The sequence below is a fragment of the Canis lupus genome, chromosome 16 (assembly GCF_048164855.1).
Source record: "Canis lupus baileyi chromosome 16, mCanLup2.hap1, whole genome shotgun sequence".
Taxonomy (NCBI): domain Eukaryota; kingdom Metazoa; phylum Chordata; class Mammalia; order Carnivora; family Canidae; genus Canis; species Canis lupus.
Genome location: NC_132853.1, coordinates 1,600,778 through 1,609,676, shown reverse-complemented (window position 1 = coordinate 1,609,676; position 8,899 = coordinate 1,600,778). Strand labels below are relative to the sequence as shown.

Below are 8,899 nucleotides of genomic sequence, written 5' to 3'. Positions count from 1 at the left end.
CTACCCTCGTGGAGTGTACAGGCTGACTGAGGAGCCACATATTAAACAAACAGCCCACAAAGCCCAAATGCATCACCATTGTGCTAAGTGCTGGGAAGAGGCAACTCAGGATGTTATGAGTAGGTGTAACAAGGACCATCTCTCTTGGGAGTGTTCTCTGGGCCCCAGGGAGCTGGTGGGCAGGAAACCTGCTGAGGCAGCCCCATGGGCTTGGCCTCAGGGGACAGAAGCTATGAGAAAAGCATGAAAAATGCCCCAGTGGAGCCAATTGGCTTGGTGAGGTCACAGCCGGCCGACCTGGCCCTTCCTTGGCTACAGTAGGAGGTAAGTCAAGAGGTAAGGGAGGGGCAGGGGGGGTGTCTTTTAAAAATCTCCCTCCAGATTTGCTTTGTGAGCAATCCCAGCTGGAGTCTGAAGACTCCAAGAACTGTATCAGAGCTTTAGGAAACACAAGAGAAGTTATTTCAGGAGAAGGGAACAGCATGAGCATACGTGTGGAGGTGGGGATAGTAGACAGACCCAGGAAGGTAGGGCCAGAAGAGGAAGGGGAGGAGAAACTGAGTCCTGGTCCAGTGCCTTCATCAGCATTCTGAGAGCTCAGCTCCCACCACATACCACTAGCAGGAATTACTGTGAAAAGCTGACTGTGCTCAAAGAGGGCCACACACAATCCCCATTTCATCCTCACTGGATCCAGTAAGATCATTACTGCTGGATCCCATTTAACAGACAGAAGAACCAAAGTCAGGAGAGGTTAAATGTGTAGCCCAAGAGCACAGAGTTAGCAGGTAAAAGGGTCAGGATGCCATCCCAGCCTGTGTTCCTACCACTCCCCTAGTGTGCCCAGCAAACAGTGGGAGGAAATCTGGACAGGAGAGGAGCAGGGCCCATGCTGGTTCCCCCGTGATCTCATCTGTCCCTCCCACCAAGCTGGGAGTTTGCCTCTGTCGCTGCAAGACACTAGGTACAGAGCTGGTGCTTAGACAGTATCATGAATAAATATCCTAAGAGCAGGCACTCATAAGGTGCTTACCCCATGCTCTGCCACCACCACCCTGTGAGGTCATACTATCATTTTTCCCATTTCACAGATAGGGATGCCGGGACTCGGCTAGTAAGTGGTAAGGTCCTGATCCACTAGGCAGCAAGTAAAGAAATAAATCAGCAAACTCATTGATAAACACAAGTTATGACCTGTGAACAGATGAGCACAAAGGTAAGTTAAAAAAAGGTAATAAAAGGTAAGGAGTTGAAGGAGGGACACAGGGAGCTGAGGTGAGATGCAGTTCTCAGCAGAGTGCCGGAGAGGGGAAGGCCATTATGCTCGGCCCACCTGCAGTCCCCAGAAGAGCCTTTTCTCCTCCCAGGGTGGCTTGAGCGCTTGCCAGGATGTTGCCTAGCAACAGGGCCCTCACCCTGGCCCTGCCCCCTTCCTCCAGGCCATAGCTGAGCAGTGTAGCCAGCCCCAAGCACTCCCCTCCACCCCAGGACTAGGGACCCTGGCCTCCCAGGGCTCTGAGGCTGAGGTAAGAGCCCCAAAACCTACCTGCCAGAAGGGCTGCTTGGACCAGCCATGGTTCTGAAAGGCTGCCTGCCCGGCATAGGAGAGTGGAGGGAGCAGAGGCCAGAGCAGTGACCACAAGGGCCCTAAGTTGGAAGTCTTGGGTTGGAGAAAATCTTGGATGAGTCACTTCCCTTCCTGAATGGGTTTCCTCATCAGTAGAATGGGGGCACGTACCCACTGGCCAGCGGCTTGTGCGGGGGGAGCACGGGGCTGGGGAGGCTTTCCATTGGGAGCACAGGGCCTAGAGGGCTCCCTGAGGAGGTGGGCCGCTGGAACTTCCCTAAACAAGGTGGCTGGGGAGTAGGAGGATTGGCAAAGGAACCAAACGTCCTTCCAAAGGCCCAGAGGCCAGAGACTGGCATCCACTCAGCCATAGCGACCCTTTGCTCACAGGCAGGCACATTTACCTTTAGTCCTCAATGCAGATCTAGAGGTTGGGAGGAAATGAAAAGTTGCCCCAGAAGGGTAAAGAGACTTGCTCCAGGTCACACAGCTGTTGAGTGGCAGAGCCAAGTCCAGCTCCCTTTCTCCTGCTCAAATGGGTGAAGCAAAGAGCAAAAAATGCAGCAACGGAGCCTCCAGGGATCCCTCCCAGCACTGCAAGGGGGTCTGGACTTTGTGCAGAGAGCAGTGGGGAACTGCTGATGGTTTTTGAGATGGGAGGAAAATGACCCTGACTAGGTCCCTGGGTCCCTAGGTGCTGTCCTGGGCCATCTGTCTCCACCTCCCACACCTGCCACCCTCTGCATCCAGCCACCCCCACTGCTTCTCAACCGCACCGAGAAACCATGTGTGACGGAGGAGAATGTAAAAATATATATATGTAACTGAAAAACAACGTGCTGACAGAACACAGCTATAAATACTCTGACGGGTGCAGAACCATTCCTTGGATCCTTCTTCTTGCCACCCTAGGAGCGGGGCCCAGGATTTGACAGGTGGGGTTGGAACTCAGGGGGGAAGGAGAGGGGACAACCACTTGTGGACCCACTTTGTGCCCAAAGCTTCACGAGCAGTACGGACCTGAGTCTTCCCAAAATCCTCTCGGAGAATCACTACTGTGGTCTCCAGGTCATGGGTAAGGAAACTCAGATTCTGAGGCGTAGGCCGTCTGCTCACGGTCACACAGCAAAGAGGCAGTGGGGCTGGGGTTCCCGCAAGCCCTGCATGGGCCAGCCTTCCAAAGAAGAGCAAGTGGGTTTTAAGCTCTGCTTCCCTGGCCAGAGAGAGCTTCCGGTTTCCAGGCACTCCCCTGCTTCCATGCCTTCAATAGCTCCCCAGTGCCCTGCAGATAAAGACCAAACTCAGTGAGGCCCTGAAGAGCCTTTGATCTGGCCTCTGATGCCCCCTTGAGCCCACTTCTGAGCCACAGAGACCTTCTGTTAGGACCTCTCAGGACCCAATTCTCTTGACTTCTGTACCTGCGATTCCCTTTGGCAAGCATGCTGCTCCTCTCTCCTTACATCTACCCACACTAGGGCCCCAGCTTAAGTCCCACCTCTTCCCAGGCCTCCACCACCACTCAGATCCTCCTGCGCTTTCCCTGCAAATTATGAAGCTCAGGTTTCCTGTGCATCGTTATGGGTGGTGGGCCGCAGCTGGGAGCAGAACCAGGGCCGGCTGCAGGCAGCATGGCTGCAGAATGGGTGCCCCCAAGTGCTTGGCTGCTCAGGAGGGGCCCCTCTCTGATGCATGGGCAGGGCCAGGCAGTAACCCCACAGGGTAAAGTGGCCTTCAGGCTGTCAGAGACAACCAGGGGTAGAAGGGGAGCTGGCCTCAGGGCTGGGGGGAGAGGGGCAGGGACAAGGAAGGAAAAGAAGGAGAAAGAGACACAAAAGGAGCTCCACCCCCCCCAACCGCCCCACCTCCATTCCTCCTCCCCCAAAGGGCACTGGAGACACACGGAGAAGACCTGGGAGTGAGCTGGCCCATCCCCCAGACACTCACTGCATCAGGACCAGCCTTCCACATGTGGTCAGAGCTTGCTGCACCTCTGGCCGGTGTGCAGCACAAAGGTAAGGCTGCCAGGGGTCACCTGTTGTCCTCAGACCTTCCCTGTGGACCAGCACTGCCCCCTGCAAGTAAAGTATGAGCCACCTATGGCATTTTTACTTTGAATTTTCTAGTAGCCGCTTAAAGAAGCAGCTGAAGTTAGTTTTAAATGTTTTATTTAACCCAGTATACCCCAACATCATTTCATGTAATCCAGATAAAAAAAAAATCATTGAGTTTTTTTTTAAACTTTTTTTTCTTACTAAGTGTTCAAAATCCAGTATATCTTATGTATGTATAACACATCTCAGCTTGGACTAGACACATTTCAAGTGCTCATCAGCCACATGTGGCTACTATATTGGGCAGCACTGCTCTAGGCTATGCCTTGATGAGAGCCAGGAGCATGATGGTATCCACAGTCATCTCCAGGGTCTGGCATGTGACGGATACTCAAGAAATGTTTGTTGAATGACTGGCTGTCCGACTGGGTGAATAGAAGAACACATGCATGAATGAACAGATGATCTGAGACCTTGTTAGATCAAAATCCAGATCCCAGCATGCGCCATGGGAAGAGCCTAGAAATAAAGTCTCATCCCACTTCAGCCTCCAAGCCTTTGCATGACTGTGAGTCCCTCCCCTCTCTGGGCCTCAGCTTCCCCATCTGTACAAAGGGTGGTAGGGTTGGACTGCATGATGTTTTTCTGAGCTCTCACTAGAGGTTCTCAAGGGGAGCCTACCCTCCCCTCCCTAGGAAGGCCCCCCACTCCCCTGACCACCCTACTCTCCCCTCTCCTGTGTGTGTGAGAGAGGAGGTCTCAGAAGAGGCTTTCAGGTGACCTTCTGTGCAGAGCAGAGTCAGCCCCCAAAGGACTCCTGCCACACCATGGCCGTGGCCCTGGGAATGAGGCCAGAGTGTATCCTCAGGCTCCCTCCTCGGTCACCTCCCTATCTCCCATTTGTTTCAAGCTAAGGAAGACAGCAGGGCAGAGCCTGTCCCTCTGATTATGTAAAGGAGTAAAAGATGTGCTAAAGAGATGTGCTAAGAGATGTGTTAAATTCAATCTGAGGCCACACAGTGAGCAGAGCAGAACTGGGCCTCTGCTTTCCTCACCTGCGAAATGGGCACAAAACCTGCCTCACAGGGATCCCTCGGTGGCTCAGCAGTTTAGTGCCTGCCTTTGGCCCAGGGCATGATCCTGGGGTCCTGGGATCGAGTCCTGCATCGGACTCCCTGCATGGAGCCTGCTTCTCCCTCTGCTTGTCTCTCTCTCTCTCTCTCTCTCTCTGTGTGTGTGTCTCATGAATAAATAAATAAAATCTTAAAAAAAAAAAAAACTGCCTCATTGAACATCAGTGCCTCAAATCCAGGCTCTGCAGCTTACATCCCTCTGGTCTTGGGGAAGAGGCTTTACCTTGCTATGTCTGTAGAAGTCCTGATTTGTAAATGGTGATGGTAACAACACCAACCTCATCTGGTGGCTGTGCCAATGAAATGTATTAACGTAAAGCGCTTATACAAGTGATAGATATTATCATTAGCCTTCACCGGGGAGCTATTCTGCAGTTCAAATGAGGCAAGGGGTGTGACTGGGGTTTATAAAACATGAAGTCCTCTCTTGAGAGGCAGGCACTTTTTGGCTGCAAAGCAGGTTGCAAACTATAATATGCACCATGACTTGCAAAGTGTTTTGTAAATGTTGTCGCATTAAGGAAGCTATTGTAGATTAGCTTTTTATAATCTGAAAGGCACTTCAAAATCATAAATCACTTTGGAGGCCATAGAGCTCTCTGTAAGGGCTTTCTAGACTGTTGAGTGCTCTGCAAGTCTAAAACAAGTGGCCTTTCAAAGCCATGGGCAAGAAGCAGGGTGGGAGTGGGTAGAGAAAGAAATTGGAACCAGAAGATCGAAGCGGCAGCCGTTTCCCCTCTGATCCCAGCACCGTGGGCGCCCCATGCCAGGCAGTGCAGGGAGAGTCCAGCACCTCTGCAGATTCCTGCGAGTCTGCTCTGAGGCCAGGGAGGCCTGGCTGCTTCACTGACTCAGCCAAACGGATGAGTTAAGCAGGAATCAGCCTCATCTTCCTTGCACTTGTTCCTTGTCTTTTTTCTTTTTTTCTACCACAAAGGCAATGAACCTGACACCATTTAAAGATTTCCCTGTGGGCTGGGGAGGTGGTGAGCTCCTCAGCTGCCAGATGACCTTGCTCTGAGGCCCAGACTTGGGCCTCCTCTGAAGACCCAGCCTGGAGTGCCTGCTGCTCCCAGGTTGACAGAATAGCAGCAGTTCAAGGGCTGCTGGCAGGTGGAGGCCACTGCCTTCCAACAGCTGCGGGGGTTGGGGGGGTGGGAGTGGGGTGTGGGTGCAAAGGCGCCAGGCTGTGAAGTGCGGCCTGGCCCCGGGTTCCAATCTCAGCTCTCCCTGCTGCCTTCTCACCTATGACCTTGGGGAAGTTCCCTTATTTGGAGTCAGAGAGTCCCTCAACTCTAACAGACCGATAATGCCCATCTGTGTGTATGCCTCGGGTGGCCTGGTGTGCATGCAAATTCTGTCCCGTTCCCTATCCAGAGGTGCTGGGGACCTTCCAGTAAGGGAGAACAGAAGGTGAGGCAGCTTCTAGAGCGTTGGGGTTATAAGCATGGGATTTCAAGTTGTAAAGACCTGGATTCAAATCCTGACTCTGTGCCATCCAGCTGTGTATCTTCAGGCAAGTCACACCACCTCTCCAAGCCTTCATTGCCTCAGCCACAAAATGAGCATAATACTAGTTGCTACCTTGTAAAAGTTGGTGAGGCTTTGAAGATGTGTAGATAGCACATGTGGCACAAAATCTGGTGCCTAAGAAGCCCATCAATAGTAACTACGACCTGCCACTCCCTGAATCATTCTGGATACCTCATTGTGCTTCCTAAGGGTGTGCAACTCCCCTTCGTGTGGCTCCTCACATTTGCAATTACTAGATAAAAAGCCTGCCTTACCATGTGACCCAGATGACAGGTGGGGCCCTGGGCCGTCTGGCTCCATCTAGAGTCGCCCACCCTGAGTTTCTGCAGGAACCTTTCTTCCAACTCCATCTCCTTGTGGTCCCTGGGCTGCATGTTGTTGACCCAAGGGGAAACTCCTCTGAGCTCCTTACACAAACCATAGGCATGCAAACCACTTTTTGCTGTAGATGTCACAGATGGAGGAGGTTTCTGCTAGAATCTGCTCCAGAGCCGTCTCCCTGCCCTCAGAGCTCACACCAGGCTCTCCTTACCTGCTGGCATCTGCCTCTCTCCCTCCTGCCCCGCTTTCCTCTCTTCCTCTCCTACCTTTCCAGAAGCAAGACAAGAAGAAGCCTTTTCCTCCTGCCTCCTGCAGCATATCTCGTGTTACTGAACAAAGGCAGTCCTTCCTAGGGTTTGATGAATGCAAGTTTTCTTCATCTAGTGACATCTACGAGTCTGTGTCCCTGCTCGCTGTCATATGCCCAGCCCCCAGCAGGCAGCTGGGAAATATGTGGTGAGTAAAGGAACAAATGAGTAGGACGGGTTACCAGGGCAGGGACACCGGAGAAGCTGCCCTCTGTGGTTGCCTAGGGCTGTCTACTCTCGAAGCTCAGTTCCTGGGGAAAGGGACAGATTCAGGAAGAGGCTGAAGCCGGTGTGTCTCTTTCAGGCCCCCCAAACAACCCAGTACTAACACATTCTTGGCTCTTCAAGGGCCATGTGAACATTAACACTTGGGGTCCTTCCTCAGGATCTGACCCTTCTCCATCAGCAGCTCCCTACCTCGAGGGGTACTAAAGGTGGCAGAGAAACAAGCAGTGGCTCTCAGGACAGGCTGCACTTCAGACTCCCTGGAAAATATTTAACCACCAGAGCCACATGGGCTTCACACCTCCCTCCCCCAAGATCCAATTCAAATGTCTCTTGCAGGGCCTGATGATTGATTTATTAAAAATTCTAGTTGATTCCAGTATACACCCCTGAACCAGAGGAAGGGGCTGGGTCATTTGTTTGTTTTTTAATTAATGTGTCTGCCTGTGAAGTTTCCACCCGAATCCCTCAGAGGAGCAGGTGGTCTCTAGGCTGGTGGTCCAGGCTAAGGGCCTGGCCAGATGGTAGAGAGGAAGGTATGTGTGTTTGGCAGGCATTGGAGACCTGTGTCTGAATCCCCGTCCTACAATGTCCCAGCTCTGTGGCCTTGGGCTAGTAGTCACTTCACCTGTCTCCTCCCCTGTGAGTTGGTAATCGGAACTCCTACAGGTTGACTGGGATCGATCACCTGACACAGGGTCCAGCCTAGAGTGCTCTGTAAAGTAAGATTCTATTGCCTTCCTGAACAAGCTTCGGGGTCGGAGGGGAGGTCAAGTGTGGCTCCCAACCCTGGTGGAGTACCTAATGGGAAGAACACTGGCCTGGGAGGAAGTTCTAGTTCTGGCTCATCATGATATATGACCTTGGTCAAGTCACTCCTGCCTCTGAGCCTCAGTGACCCTGTTCAGCTCCAACCTGAGAGATGGGTAAGGGCTGACATTTAAGGGGTCGGACAGGGGAATCCCTGGGTGGCTCAGCGGTTTGGTGCTTGCCTTTGGCCCAGGGTGTGATCCTGGGGTCCTGGGATCGATTCCCACATCGGGCTCCCTGCATGGAGCCTACTTCTCCCTCTGCCTGTGTCTCTGCCTCTCTCTCTCTCTGTGTCTCTCATGAATAAATAAATAAAATCTTTAAAAAGAGGCAGGCAGTTGGACAGAACTGTTTCAGCCAATTCTCTGAGGCAGGTCACTTAGCCTCTCTAAGCCTCAGTTTGCTCGTCTGTAAATTGAGATCCAGTAGTGTGCACATCTCATCAAAACTCTGTGTTTAGGGACGCCTGGGTGGCTCAGTGGTTGGGCGTCTACCTTTGGCCCAGGGTATGATCCTGGGATCTCAGGATCGAGTCCCACATCGGGCTTCCTGCATGGTGCCAGCTTCTCCCTCTGCTTCTGTCTCTGCCTCTCTCTGTGTCTCTCATGAATAAATAAATAAAATATTTGAAAAACAAACAAAAAACTCTGTGTTTAGTGATGTCATGTCGCTAGCTTGAAATGGGCCACAGTGGGAGTATTGACACCAGACAAAGCGGTAAACATTACAAATCATGATTCTCCCCACTTTCCCTTCCATGCACCCTCCACCCCCCAAAGGTCAGTTTACCAGCACGCCAGCCACTGGGACCCAGGTAGGAAAATTCTCACCATGGTTGTTGGGAGACTCAGAGAACCATTGCCTGTTAAGCATTTAGCACAGCACCTGGGATGTAGCACAGCACTTGGGCAATAATATGCGCTAGTTAAACACACTTAACATTTATCAGCA

At 52.2% G+C, this 8,899-nt stretch overlaps 1 long non-coding RNA gene across 1 annotated transcript; it reads left to right on the top strand.

Moving 5' to 3' along the window:
* The first annotated feature begins 1,426 nt into the window (after positions 1 to 1,426).
* On the top strand, positions 1,427 to 3,651 carry LOC140607401 (uncharacterized). The gene is made up of 3 exons (XR_012009438.1): positions 1,427 to 1,526; positions 2,262 to 2,502; positions 3,452 to 3,651. It is a non-coding gene; the product is annotated as an uncharacterized lncRNA (long non-coding RNA).
* The last annotated feature ends 5,248 nt before the right edge of the window (positions 3,652 to 8,899 follow it).